The sequence below is a fragment of the Lonchura striata genome, chromosome 1 (genome assembly GCF_046129695.1).
Source record: "Lonchura striata isolate bLonStr1 chromosome 1, bLonStr1.mat, whole genome shotgun sequence".
NCBI classification, from domain to species: domain Eukaryota; kingdom Metazoa; phylum Chordata; class Aves; order Passeriformes; family Estrildidae; genus Lonchura; species Lonchura striata.
Genome location: NC_134603.1, coordinates 129,441,917 through 129,453,954, shown reverse-complemented (window position 1 = coordinate 129,453,954; position 12,038 = coordinate 129,441,917). Strand labels below are relative to the sequence as shown.

At 39.3% G+C, this 12,038-nt stretch overlaps 1 long non-coding RNA gene across 1 annotated transcript; it reads left to right on the top strand.

Moving 5' to 3' along the window:
• The first annotated feature begins 763 nt into the window (after positions 1–763).
• Positions 764–5,679, top strand: LOC110474707 (uncharacterized). The gene is made up of 2 exons (XR_002466149.2): positions 764–935; positions 4,054–5,679. It is a non-coding gene; the product is annotated as an uncharacterized LOC110474707 (long non-coding RNA).
• Positions 5,680–12,038: the final 6,359 nt, after the last annotated feature.

The window sequence follows — 12,038 nt, the reverse complement described above, 5'->3', positions numbered from 1 at the left end:
CCGGAGTGCTGGCCAAAATTTCAGTGGTGTAGTGACATTCTGCAACCTGAGAGAACAGGTTTTATAATGAAATATCTGGTTGAACCAAAGTAATTTCCAACAGCACATAATGACCATTTCTTAAGGTGAAAGTGTGTATAATGTATTTTTGATTTATAATTTATACTTCATTTGCACATAAGCAAATAGAGAAAACAGTCTATGTGTATGTGGCTAAATAATCACACCCAATTATACAATCCAGGCCATTTCAGGTGACTATTTCAAGGTGTATGTAGCAACTATTACACTGTTCTGTTGGAAGAATTCTTGAAAACTGAAATACAAATGGAAATTCTGGTACCCTGACTCTTGTGTTGCCACTTATACTGAACAAGATGAATATTTAGGACGTACTGGGGTAAATACTGCTGCTCATTTTTATTCAGTTGTTTTAGTAAATATGAATATGCCTAATGCACAGGGCAGCATCAGATCTTACTGGTCATAAAAGTATGTTTAGTAAAACATAGTTTCATCCATTAGGATAATTGGTGATAAAGCACCACTGTTTTGTTTTCAAATTACTGTTTTCTTTTCCTCAGTCATATATTTCCCTTCTAATACCCTTGTTTTCTAGCATATAAGAGAATCATATTGAACTTCTGGCCTTGTTGCTAGGTTTCAAGCTGCATTTATGCAGTCTACTGAGACATTCTTCTCATTTTTGAATTTTGAATCAAGTCCCAAGGCAACAGTGCCCTGTTTCTTAGCAACACAGATGGGTAGACTGTATATTCCAGCTCTTTTGTACAATGGAAGAATAAACAATTCCCTGAGTAAGTGTGTGCTGCAAGCCCATTGCTTCACTTAATCTCCTGGAGAAGAGAGGAAAGGGAAGTCTTCTGTGGTACAGCAGATGAAGTTTGTCTGGAAGTCCCTGTCTCTGCAGAGTGGTGAGTCATATCTCTATTTTTTCTGTTCTCTGCATCTCTCTGGGGTCTTTATTCACTGCTGTGCATATGGATCTGTAGCTACTTCAGATCAGTGAATTTCAGTTAAAAGATACAAACAGGCATCAAAACCAAAGGTAACAAAGCTGGCAGAAGTGGGATGTGTAAAAGTACATAGACTTTTTGCTCGGGTGAAATTAATGGAGAGTCATAAAATTGCATAGCTTTAGAAAATCTGGGTGCAAACCCTTGATTTTAGGAAGGAAATTAGGGCTAGAGAAAATAGGTAGTGATTAAGAGGTAAGGAGGAAATGTGCATTCATGCAACTAACATCTTAGTAGTCTGTTACCTGTGTTTGAAATGGAGAAAAGTTATCCTTTTAACATAATCTCTGCAAAGTGTTAGGCAGTTTTGAGTAATTTTGGGAACATAGGCAAATTCTGAATTTTGCTGCCTTCAGACTGTGGGACTAACATAACCATGTAGAGGGAGGAATACAAGGGAGAGGAAAAGGGGAAGAGAAGAACACACAGCTCTGCATAGCTGAACATTTCTGCTCCTGATACCTGTGGAGGGGCAGGTGCATACATCATCTTTTCATGATGGCAACAGCAGCAATGCTAAGTTTCAGATAGTACAATTTTAGCACAGAGTGGAAGAACAGAAGCACTTGTGCTATTCATCCCCATGACCTTGGCAAGTACCTGTTTTACCTGGACCTAGAGCTGGCCTAGTCAGTCTGCCAGTATCTCAGTTTAGTTGCAAAACAAGAAAAGGCTGTTTTACATGTGTAAAGAATCAACTGTCAAATTCTTTCCAAAATTTTTTCAATCACAAGGTAAACACAGCAGCTGGCTATGGTGGGACAGCTGGCTTGCCTGTAGACTGCCCACACACACTTCATGGGAAGCCTAGGCTACCTTTGAACACAGAAGCAAAGTGCCCACTCAAGTTTACTCACCTCATCCTAAGCAGGAACGGGGCCAGGTTGTGCTTCAGTGTTTGGACAGCCTGAGTATAATATGTGAAGTAGAGACTGAGTTTTGGCCCCTTTCCAAAGGCTATCCTGCATCAGGGATCTGTTGCAGCTGGAAGTTTTCCAGCCGTGTGGTCCTGGGCTGGAAAGAACCTGTCTTGGCAGCACAGCACAGCAGAGCATGAGCTGGGAACCAAAATCACATGAAAAAAAGAGCACTGAAATGTGACCTTCCAGAAGTAATTTATGGGTGCTTGATTTATCTCCAGTAAGCTGCCCACCCAAATCTTTGTTCAGAAACACATCTTTGGTGGTAAGGACATACTTCCATATGCCCTTATCCTTCAATGGACCATGACCTTTTTATAAAAAAACCCATTCTGTTATCAGAATGAATAAACACAAAGAAAAGAAAGTTGTAATGTTAGGGCTTTCCTTCAGGTTTCCTGATCATCGAGTTATTACAGTAGGAAAAAAAATTGTTTTTATTTTGTTTGGGCCTGCTGCAATACTCGTATGATCTATGTCTTTCTTTCAGATTTTCAGGGCATAAAAAGAGCTCCTGTGTAAGAAAGATAACAGTATGGGAGTGGCTTTTAGATCACGGAGATAAAACAGAAAACATGGATAAGGTAGTATCTGCGTCGAGTTTGTGCACAGAGCTAAATACTTTACTGACTATTGAGGGTGTTAATGCTGCTCCTGTGGCCCTTCATCCTACCTAGAGGCATCCTCGGGAAACAGCCTTCCTCCACTTCTGAGCAAAAAGATGAAGCTCATGGCACTGGCTACCAGAAAACCCATGGCAGGACATAACATTTGGGCACGTATTAGGGTGGAGTATATAGCAAGGGGGTAGCTCTAATTAACACTGTGTCCTGGGTTTGCCCAGGAATGCAGAGAAAGATGAAAATGCATTAATAGGAATGGAGAGCAGAGCTTCAACATTTCCCTCTTTTGAACTTCTTTTTGTCACTTCTACTTGTACAAAGCGAGATTCATGTAAACCCAGTTGTGCCCCTATATAACCCCAAAACCCTGCTGTGGTGCCCTGCATGTGCAGAGGTTTAGTCTCCTGTGAGGATGTACTGCTTAATGAGTCAAGAATTAAAATATGAAAAAGGGGTGTAAAAAGGGGTGTATTTGTGTTGTTACATAGTGATGAGTTTTTTAGGTAAAATAAAATTCAGTTCCTATTCCTAGAGGCTGGTATGAATGTGTTAATTTCTAACATTCATGCTTTTGTGACTTCATATGGGCTTTCCCTAGGCTCAGGAGTTTCCTTCATCAGGTTACTTTGCAGAAGTGAATGACAGAACCAAAAGCAGTACTTCTTCATCTAAGCACAAGTACAAAATAATATTAAAGTACAACCATATATTTATCTTCATTGAATGTGCTGGGTTGTGCAGACAAGTATAGTTAGAGTGAAAGTAGCAATCAATAATAAATGTATTGTTGTATATATTGGGTGGGGGGGGGGGGGGTTGGGGGGGAATCCAGGGCATACCTCTGGCTGCCCTGGAAGGTCTGGGACCCTGTCAGGGGGTCAGGAACCCCCCTGTACAGAGCCCCGAGAGACACTGTCTCTGATCTCTGTCCATGGGAAAAGTTTTCAATTTTACAGGATGAATTAATAGCTCTGAGTGTTTGATAAAGTTATAATTAGTGTGGCATGGGTGCAAAAGTAGAATTTTAGGATTCTAGATAAGGGGTTCAAAGGGGGCAAGATGGAGGAAACTGGGTGTGTCTTGTCCTTTTTCTTTTTCTTCATGCCCTCCTTGTTTCACTGTAGTGTTGGCATTTTTCTATTGGTTTAGGCTGGGGACACACTATTCAATGTAGGTGATAGATACTGGCATGTTATTGTAAATATAGCACATGTAGTTTCTGGTATATAATGCTTGTAACATCCCACTGAGGGGCAGAGCCCCACACGCTGTCCTGCAGGACAGACCTGTGGCAGGGCAGCAGAACATGTTATAGATAAGCAAGAATAAACAACCTTGAAAACCAGCACAGACAAATTATGGCTTCTTCTTTGGCAGTGGGGCTGAAAGGCAGAGACTTTCTATAATCTCGGGATCATTTAAATATCATAGATTCTGACATGTGTGTTGGGTTTTTCTTTTTCTTTTTGCCAGGGACTGCAATATTTGAGAAGAAAAAAATTAAATCAGGCCATTATGTTCATCCTCCTCCAAGAAGCGAGAATTTTTTTCTTTAAAATTCAAGGAAATTTTTTTCTTTAAAATTCAAGGAAATTTTTCTGCAAGTCTTGACTGCCCTTTTTTACAACAACAAACTGCAGTGAAGCAATCCAAAGCCAACACAGATTTATGGCTGAAACAACCTCCTGATTTTAGACACCAGCTCTATAAGTCATCCAACCTTCCTCAGAAGCCACAAGGAAAGGGAAAAGGGGAACTGAAGTCAAAAAAGACGCCTGAGGCCACAGTCATGCCAGAGCTACACTTAGGGTTGGGAAAACCACAAACCAAGGATTTCAGAGACAATGACACTACAAAGGCATGCCAAGGGGGGCACAGCACTGCCCCAACATTGCTCCCTCCACACCTTTCTCCTTGGCACCACCCACGTATGGAGGGTCTAACCTGATTTTTATTTATGCCTCAACATTTGTTATGCATGATATGCAAACTTTCTTTATGTGTTGTACTGACACGATAGAAAGCTCAGTCCTCTGGCAGCTTCGTTTGACAGACAACGAGGGGAGAAAAATTCCCACACTCTGTCTTCAAGGGCTTCCCCCTTGCAGATGAGGTAGATCACTGGCTTCCCAGGAGAAAAGTGTCACAATTTTGGAGGCAGACCAGAGCCCGGACACACTGAGTTCATGCAGAAAGTTCTCCTCACTGAGCTCACCTCCTTTTATACCTGGCTGAGCCAGTCCCTTCCTGGCCAGCCAGCCCGGTGGAGCCTGAGCCCCCGGCCTGGGCCTGCTCCCGCCGGTCAAATGATGCAAGTAAGGTAATTATGTAATGGATCACATATTTCTGCTATAAATTTGTAATTATTTATACTCTGAGGCCTACAGGCCAGCTGTAGACCACCACCCTTTCGGCCTCCACCTCAATTCAACAGGCCCAGGCCCTTTCTAGTTGGTGATGGATCCCATATATTCTAGAATTTGTGACATTCACTCTAGGGAGCCGTCAGGTGGGACCATTAGCAATACAAGTTATCAATGTGGCATGTTGCATGCTTATAGCCCAACACTTACAAACTTACAACTTAGCTCTAACACAGGAAACAACTTGGCAGTTACAAATGTACAACTTAACTCTAAAAATAAGAAACAGCTCAACCTAAAACCAGGAAACATTTCCATTTTCAGAACTGTGGGAAAAACAACCAACAACCAACAACCAACAGGCCTGTGGTCTATATTCTTAAATAAATAAAATATTTAGTCTTAATTTCTTTAAATATATTAAATCCCTTTAATAGTGCCACCTGTTTTAGGATATACAAAGTACTAGGCGTTCCTCCGTTCCTGTTTAAAAAATATATTTTAAAATGCTATGTAGGGGATACCAGTGGTGTAACACACCCTAAAGCTGTAAGAATTGTATTTAGTAAGGTAACTGCTTCTGAAATTGCTATTTACAAGACTAATTCAAAATCTCCTTTCCAGAAAGATGTTACACTTTGTTTTCTGATTTCAATATTTCAATTCCTTTGATGAAATGAAGAATTTCAATCTTGTGATTTCAATGAGAATAAATTTGGCAAGGTTTGGTCCATCACACTGCACTCCATGTTATCCTAGTATCCCAGTCCATTTCATTGTATTTGCTCCATTTCCAAATTTCCTTTTCTTTTTTTAATTCCATTTGATTTTATTGTATCTCCATTCCAGAGTGTTCTCTTTGTCCACTATGTTCTCTGATTTCAAGATTTAATTTCCTTTCATTTCATGAAAGAAAATGAAACCTTGCGATTTCAGTGGGTATTAATTTGACAAGGTTTAGTCCATTTCCCTCCACTTCAATGTGCACCTTTCCATTGATTGTTTTCACTTTGATTAATTATTTTTTAATGGTGTTTATTTCTTCAATTTCTTTTGTCCCTTCAGTTCACTTGGATTCCTGATTTCAAGATTTCATTGCGGATAATTTTGGCAAATTTCAGTCCTTTTCACTCCACCTCATTTCATCCCACCCAATTTGGTTTTAGTAATTCCTTTTTCATATTTTCTTTATTTTTTTCCCAATTGCACTTGATTTTATAATTTGTCCTTTCCAGACTGTTTGTTTGACTTCCTGCACTTATTTCAAGATTTTATTTCCTTTCACGAATGGAAATTCCCCACAGACAGAACCCTAGCCCCTAACCCTAACCCTAAAGCAGCATCCTTTTTGTGGTGCCCAGGTATGGTTAGGGCTGGTGTATTTTTATCTTACCTAAAAGCAATGTGTAAAGTTTATTCTACAGCTAACTTCAATGGTCTTAGTTCTAGGTATGGTGGTTTTTCTGATGTTAAAATGTATTTTCCTTTACAAATGCAGTGTGAACCTAATTTACTACATTCTGTGACAGGTTACGCCAGAGATCTTTGCAATCTGAAGTTAAAACCACAGCATTTGACGTAGCATAGGTGAATTTTCACAACGTGCACATTTATTGTGTTTGAGAATTTAGGAACACTACTTCAACAGTAGGGAGCAGGAATAAGAGCACAGGACCCTCAAACCTGTCTTAAGTGGTCTTAGATGAAACTTGAAGATCAAAGAGTAGCTTTTCCCCTAAGTTTGAATATCAGAGAAATTCCACTTCCAAGTTGTAAATAATAGACTCAAATCACAGAAAGTACTCTAGTTCACTCAGGTAAAGACACTTAGATTCAGGGACACCTGATACAAGCAGCATTACTAGCTGAAAACTGCTTGTTAATGTTGATTTTTCTGATAAGACTGCAATTTCAGCCTTGTAATGGGGGTCATTCCCAGGCAACTGATTCAAGTCCAATGTCTGCTGTACTCATTGTAGATACAATAGTCCATACCTGCATTCCTACTGTGGTGGATGGTCCAGAATGGGGTGCCTGCCCTCTATAGTGTTTCTATAGCTTCACCTCCTATAAGGACAGCTTCTTTGAAAATAATTAACTACACATAAATTAAAGCACACACACATACATACCATGTAGCATAAAACACTGCTTTCTTTGTAGACAAAGGCAAAGGCAAGGCTGTGTTCACAGCAAGGCCAAGGACAGAATATTTTTTGTTTATAATGTTTGCTATATATGTATGAGTGCGCCTTTCTCTAGATCCTAGCTGATTAACAATTAGCATAGCTTTTCAAATCCTAGAATCCAGACAGTTTTTCCTATAGCTTATAAATACTGTTTGGTTGATATTTTCAGATCCTGAACTTGAATCACTGACAGGTGGTTGAAAGCACTCTGGCAGGAGATTTCTTACATACAAGCCTCATGAAAGGAAGTGGGACCCACAACTGCTACCAAGTATATTTTAAATCAGAATATTTTGAATATACAAAATACATTCAAATATTTTGAATATTTTGAATATATTTTTAATACCCAGTCTTGAGAGGATATCTGGCATATCCTAAGGGAAATGTCACTGTATTGGAGGTCTAGGGACATGGACCATTCGTTGCCTCTAGCTTTCCAAGAGTGTGATTCTTTCTCTAGCTCTTGTTCAGAGCTTTAATGTACTTGAAAAGATAGTCTGTTGTAGAAAATTTTCTTATTTCAACCTTTAGCAGAAAATTACACAGTATTGCATGTGATAATTCACTTTTAGGAATCAAGATGTCCATATTAGATTATTCAAAGACACAGACTATTTCAGAATAAGCAGATGCTGGATGGGTGTTTTTATTTTTTTTATATACACACCAAACTCTTAAATGTAGAGCTCTCCAAACCAGAATGCTTATAAAACAGCTCCAGTTTACATCACTGAAGATTAACAAATAGAGCATTGAGGGGAAAATAACATATATATAACTGCAAATACCAGCACGGAGCAGAAATACACTAAATGTACTTTGTCTGGTATATTAGTGAGTATTTGACCTCTTTCCCTTAGGCCCCAGTTTCTGAAATAGCATGGAAATCAAAATTATTATATCTTTCTACTTAAAAAATTCCTCCCTAATTCCCTCCACTATTGCTAAAAATTACTTACCAGCACATCCAACTCACTAATTCTTTTCTATAATCAGCCCCTCAATTATCTGGCGATAAATGAAAGGGCACAGCCCATCAGACTCCTGGTAACTACAGATGCTGAGTGCCATCATGAGCTTTGGAAACTGCCTGTCCTTTGCACCCAGGAGCTGGGGATCAGCAGGCTGTGCCAAAATAAACCCTCATTCAATTCCCTCTTCCTTCAATAGACACATCTGCTTTCCTCTTGACTCTGATTACCAGGAATGGACTGATGAAAGCTCCACACAGTCAGGTAGTTTCAATTCCTTTTCTAAGCAGTGTGTGTGGGTGTTGTGTGCAACAGGGGGAAACACTTTTTAGTCATAGTCTGCATTGCTGAGGGCTTTGGAGATATATCCAGAGCCATACTTGGACACAAATCTCTAGACTTAAACTGTCTATAAAGCTGCATGGTAAATACACCCCAGGAAGTGATTTAGCATAGAAAATTTCATATTGGATCATTTTGTCTTTTCCAAAGACAGTGAACTATATACCACTGTGGAAAGCTAGGGACACTAGTAAGAATCCTTTATGTGAAGATCTTCTGGCCCTGTGTGCACTTTTGTGGAGGTTGGCATTTCTCCAGGATTTCCCAGATGCAGCACTTGAAAATAAAATTTGTGCAAGATATTGACAATAAAAAAGTGCATATTTTTTGTTCAAGAGAGCTTCCTGTCAATTTCAATGAATCTCCAGACATTGTTTGAAATTTGCACTTCCCCAATTTTCAATCTGGAAAGGATAAAGTCCCCAGTCTGCTTGTAAATTACTCATTTCCTGAATGCCACACATACCCAGCCCAGTAAAAGGTGATTTCACTGTGCATGGCAAATGAAAAGCTTGGGACAAATTAAAATTCAGAGGTTGTTATGATCTGGAGCTCTTGTTAGTGCTCAGTAGACATAATCATAAAATAATAATATTGTATCTGTACTAACCATGGATTATGATGAAGTTTTAGCTGGTCCCCCCCATAGTGATAGGAGTGACAGTATCTAATGACACACATGGAAGTCCTTCAAAGGAGTGATTTTGACTTGGTCTTTTGACAGATGGAGAAAAGAGGGCACAGAGCAGGTAAATTAATTGCCCCAAAAGCCTGAGGGAAAAGTCAATTTCAGACAAAGTCCTGAAAGTAAATTTGATCATAATAGATCATGTGAACACATGTGAATGCATTTCTAGTGCTCCTGAGGAAAAGAAGAATGAACTTGTCTTTAACCTCTGTGCATGACACCTCTTCTTTAAAAATGTGGGTGTCTTCATCATGACCAACAAGATGGAGGTAGCCCCTTGCGCTAGTCTGCAGTGGAGAGAGACACACGGACATGTTACAGACACTCATTTCCTGGCTTAGGCAGCTTTACTCTTTCACTTAGAAGAGTCAGGAAAAAAACAGATCTGCTCTGCAGTGAGGAGAGTGCAACTGCTGGAGACCCTGGGGTACAAAGGTTACTAAGGAAACAAAGGTACCTATAGGAAGTCTCTGCATTCCCAAATATACAGTAAGAAACATCCTAAGAATATAAAGTGAAAGTTTTTTAAAAATGCTGGCTTGTTTTGTTTACCTTCTTTGTTTATGCCAAATACCTTTACCATATGTGATATAAGTAAGACAAATCAAACTATTCCTGTTAAGAACACTGTGAAGAAATATAAAGTTTTCTTTTATTCACACAGCACATCCTTGCAAGAAAGCAGCTTTAAGAGCATTACTGCTACTGGCAGGACAGATACCTTGCTTCCAAATTCCTACAGGGGTGTGACACTAAGCTGTAGCTGTTGTGAAAGGCAGCTGCAGTGCTGTTACCCAGCTGTGCAGACAGAAGCCCCCATTACCCTCCCAGGCTTACCAATACAGTGCAGTGGCTTGATCTGAAAATGCTGATGATGTTGCTTTACAACAAGGAGATTGAGAGACTCCAGAGAGCAGTTCTGATTGCACTGCAATGTTGGCTTGGTGCATGGCAGCAGCATCCAGCAGAGCCCAGCAGGAGTGCATTCTGCTGTGTCTCTGCATCATTGCTCTGTTTTATAGGTACATGTGGAAGAAATGCAGCACCCAAGCAGAGTGCTCTGACAGCTCTTCATGTTGGCCTCAGATTAGCATCAGCTTGTTCTCCTGTTACATACTCAAATTCAGAGTCCAAAGGGGCCTGAGACTGCCCTGCAGACATGCTTGCTATTCAGGCTGATTTCCATCTCCTCTGACACTCTTTACAAAACTCAAACTTCAGAAGAAGCGGAGTGTGGTTTTTGTATCAAGGACTGGCAAAAGGGATTTTCTCATGCCTCAGCAGTTAGAGATACAGGCAAAATCTATTCATTCTTTTTACTTTTGCATGCTCATTGTGGGGGTGAAAATATACTGTAAATACTGCTGACAGCTATGGCACCCTATGGCACCCTATGGCACACATCACACTGTCTCTCTCCAGACCTTGCATGTGTGAAAACAGCACAAAAATGGCTAACAACTTCATGCTGCAAGGTTCTTTTTAACTTTTAACTAAAGTTTAATTAACCTTTTAACTAAGGTTCTTATTTTTAAGTCTAATCAAAAACTAAACTAGCCAGTTAAGAAGTGACACTTAAATTATTTTCTTTTCTAACTTAATAACTGACCCCTAAAGACCCACAATGCAGATTTTTCTACCCAATTACAAGATACTACTTAAACCAAAGAAGAAAGAGGAAGGAGAGAAGAAAGGAACTCGAGATAATACCCTATATCTTCTATCTTGAACTCATTTATAACATACTAAAAATCTTAAAACCTAATTTTCTCACCTATGTGACATACTATACTACTCTCTACAATTTCTATAATCTATTTCACACTTTTGTGGTTTCTAGTTTACTTTGAGGTTTTGGAAGTTTTCTCTATGAATGAGGGTCAAAGTTAGTGTTTTCTTGGGAGTCAGAGCACTCCAGGGCAGACAGGGGGATATTCTTTTTGTTCTGGGTTCTTACAAATGCATGACAAACCCATGCATTTGAAAATGTTAGCGCACACACACACAGACTATTCAGGTGGTCATCAAATTTTAAGTACTGTTGAAAGTGTTCATATCTTTGTCACACTGAGCCTTTGAAATACCAAACTTTATGCCTTTCCTGTGGAACAAAATCATAAAAAGATGTGAAATAATCAACTTAACAGTGTACTAAAAATCTTACATTTAAATAATTACTTATTAAAATCTTTCTGAGACTTGATTTACAAAAGATAGTAAAAGTAGCAGGTTGGTTTGCAATAAAATAAATCTTGTATTGACTGTAATTAAAATTAATATACTGGAAAAATGGAAAAAAAATTCTGCTAGATACTTCTCTGCTCCATTGAGTATTGCTTTGAGCAATTATACCTTATCATGTTGTGCTGATAGCAGTTGTGTAATTTTATTATTACCTTACTAACACAACTGCAGTTAGGTAACACTGCGATATTTAGTTCATGTAAGGAAGAAAGATATTGTTTTAAATAAGGGACTGTCCTTAACAAGGCACTAACTTCATCCCAAAAGACATGTAGACACCTGTGCAATGCTAAATAAAGGAGTGAAGCCAAATGAAAAATATTATGGGATTCCTTCTTTCACTTAGATAAGAATAATGCCCTCTTTTCCTTTGACACCAACTGCTGTAACAGCTCAGGAAGTCCTGAGACTGTTCTGGCTGAATTTTGTGCACACAATGGTGAATTACAACGAGCAGGGATGAGACTGGGAAAAGAAGAGGGAGCTGTGGAGTCGTGAGGAGAGGGCTTTGGAAAAGGCAGTGGGATGTGCATAGCTGGAAAGGCAGCTGTGGTTGCAGGCTGCCAGTACATAGCGATTTTCATAAAGAGTCAGTTTAGTTTTAGTACCCTGGGATTTCCTCAAGTTACAAACCAATAGACAGTGTGTGAAACACAGA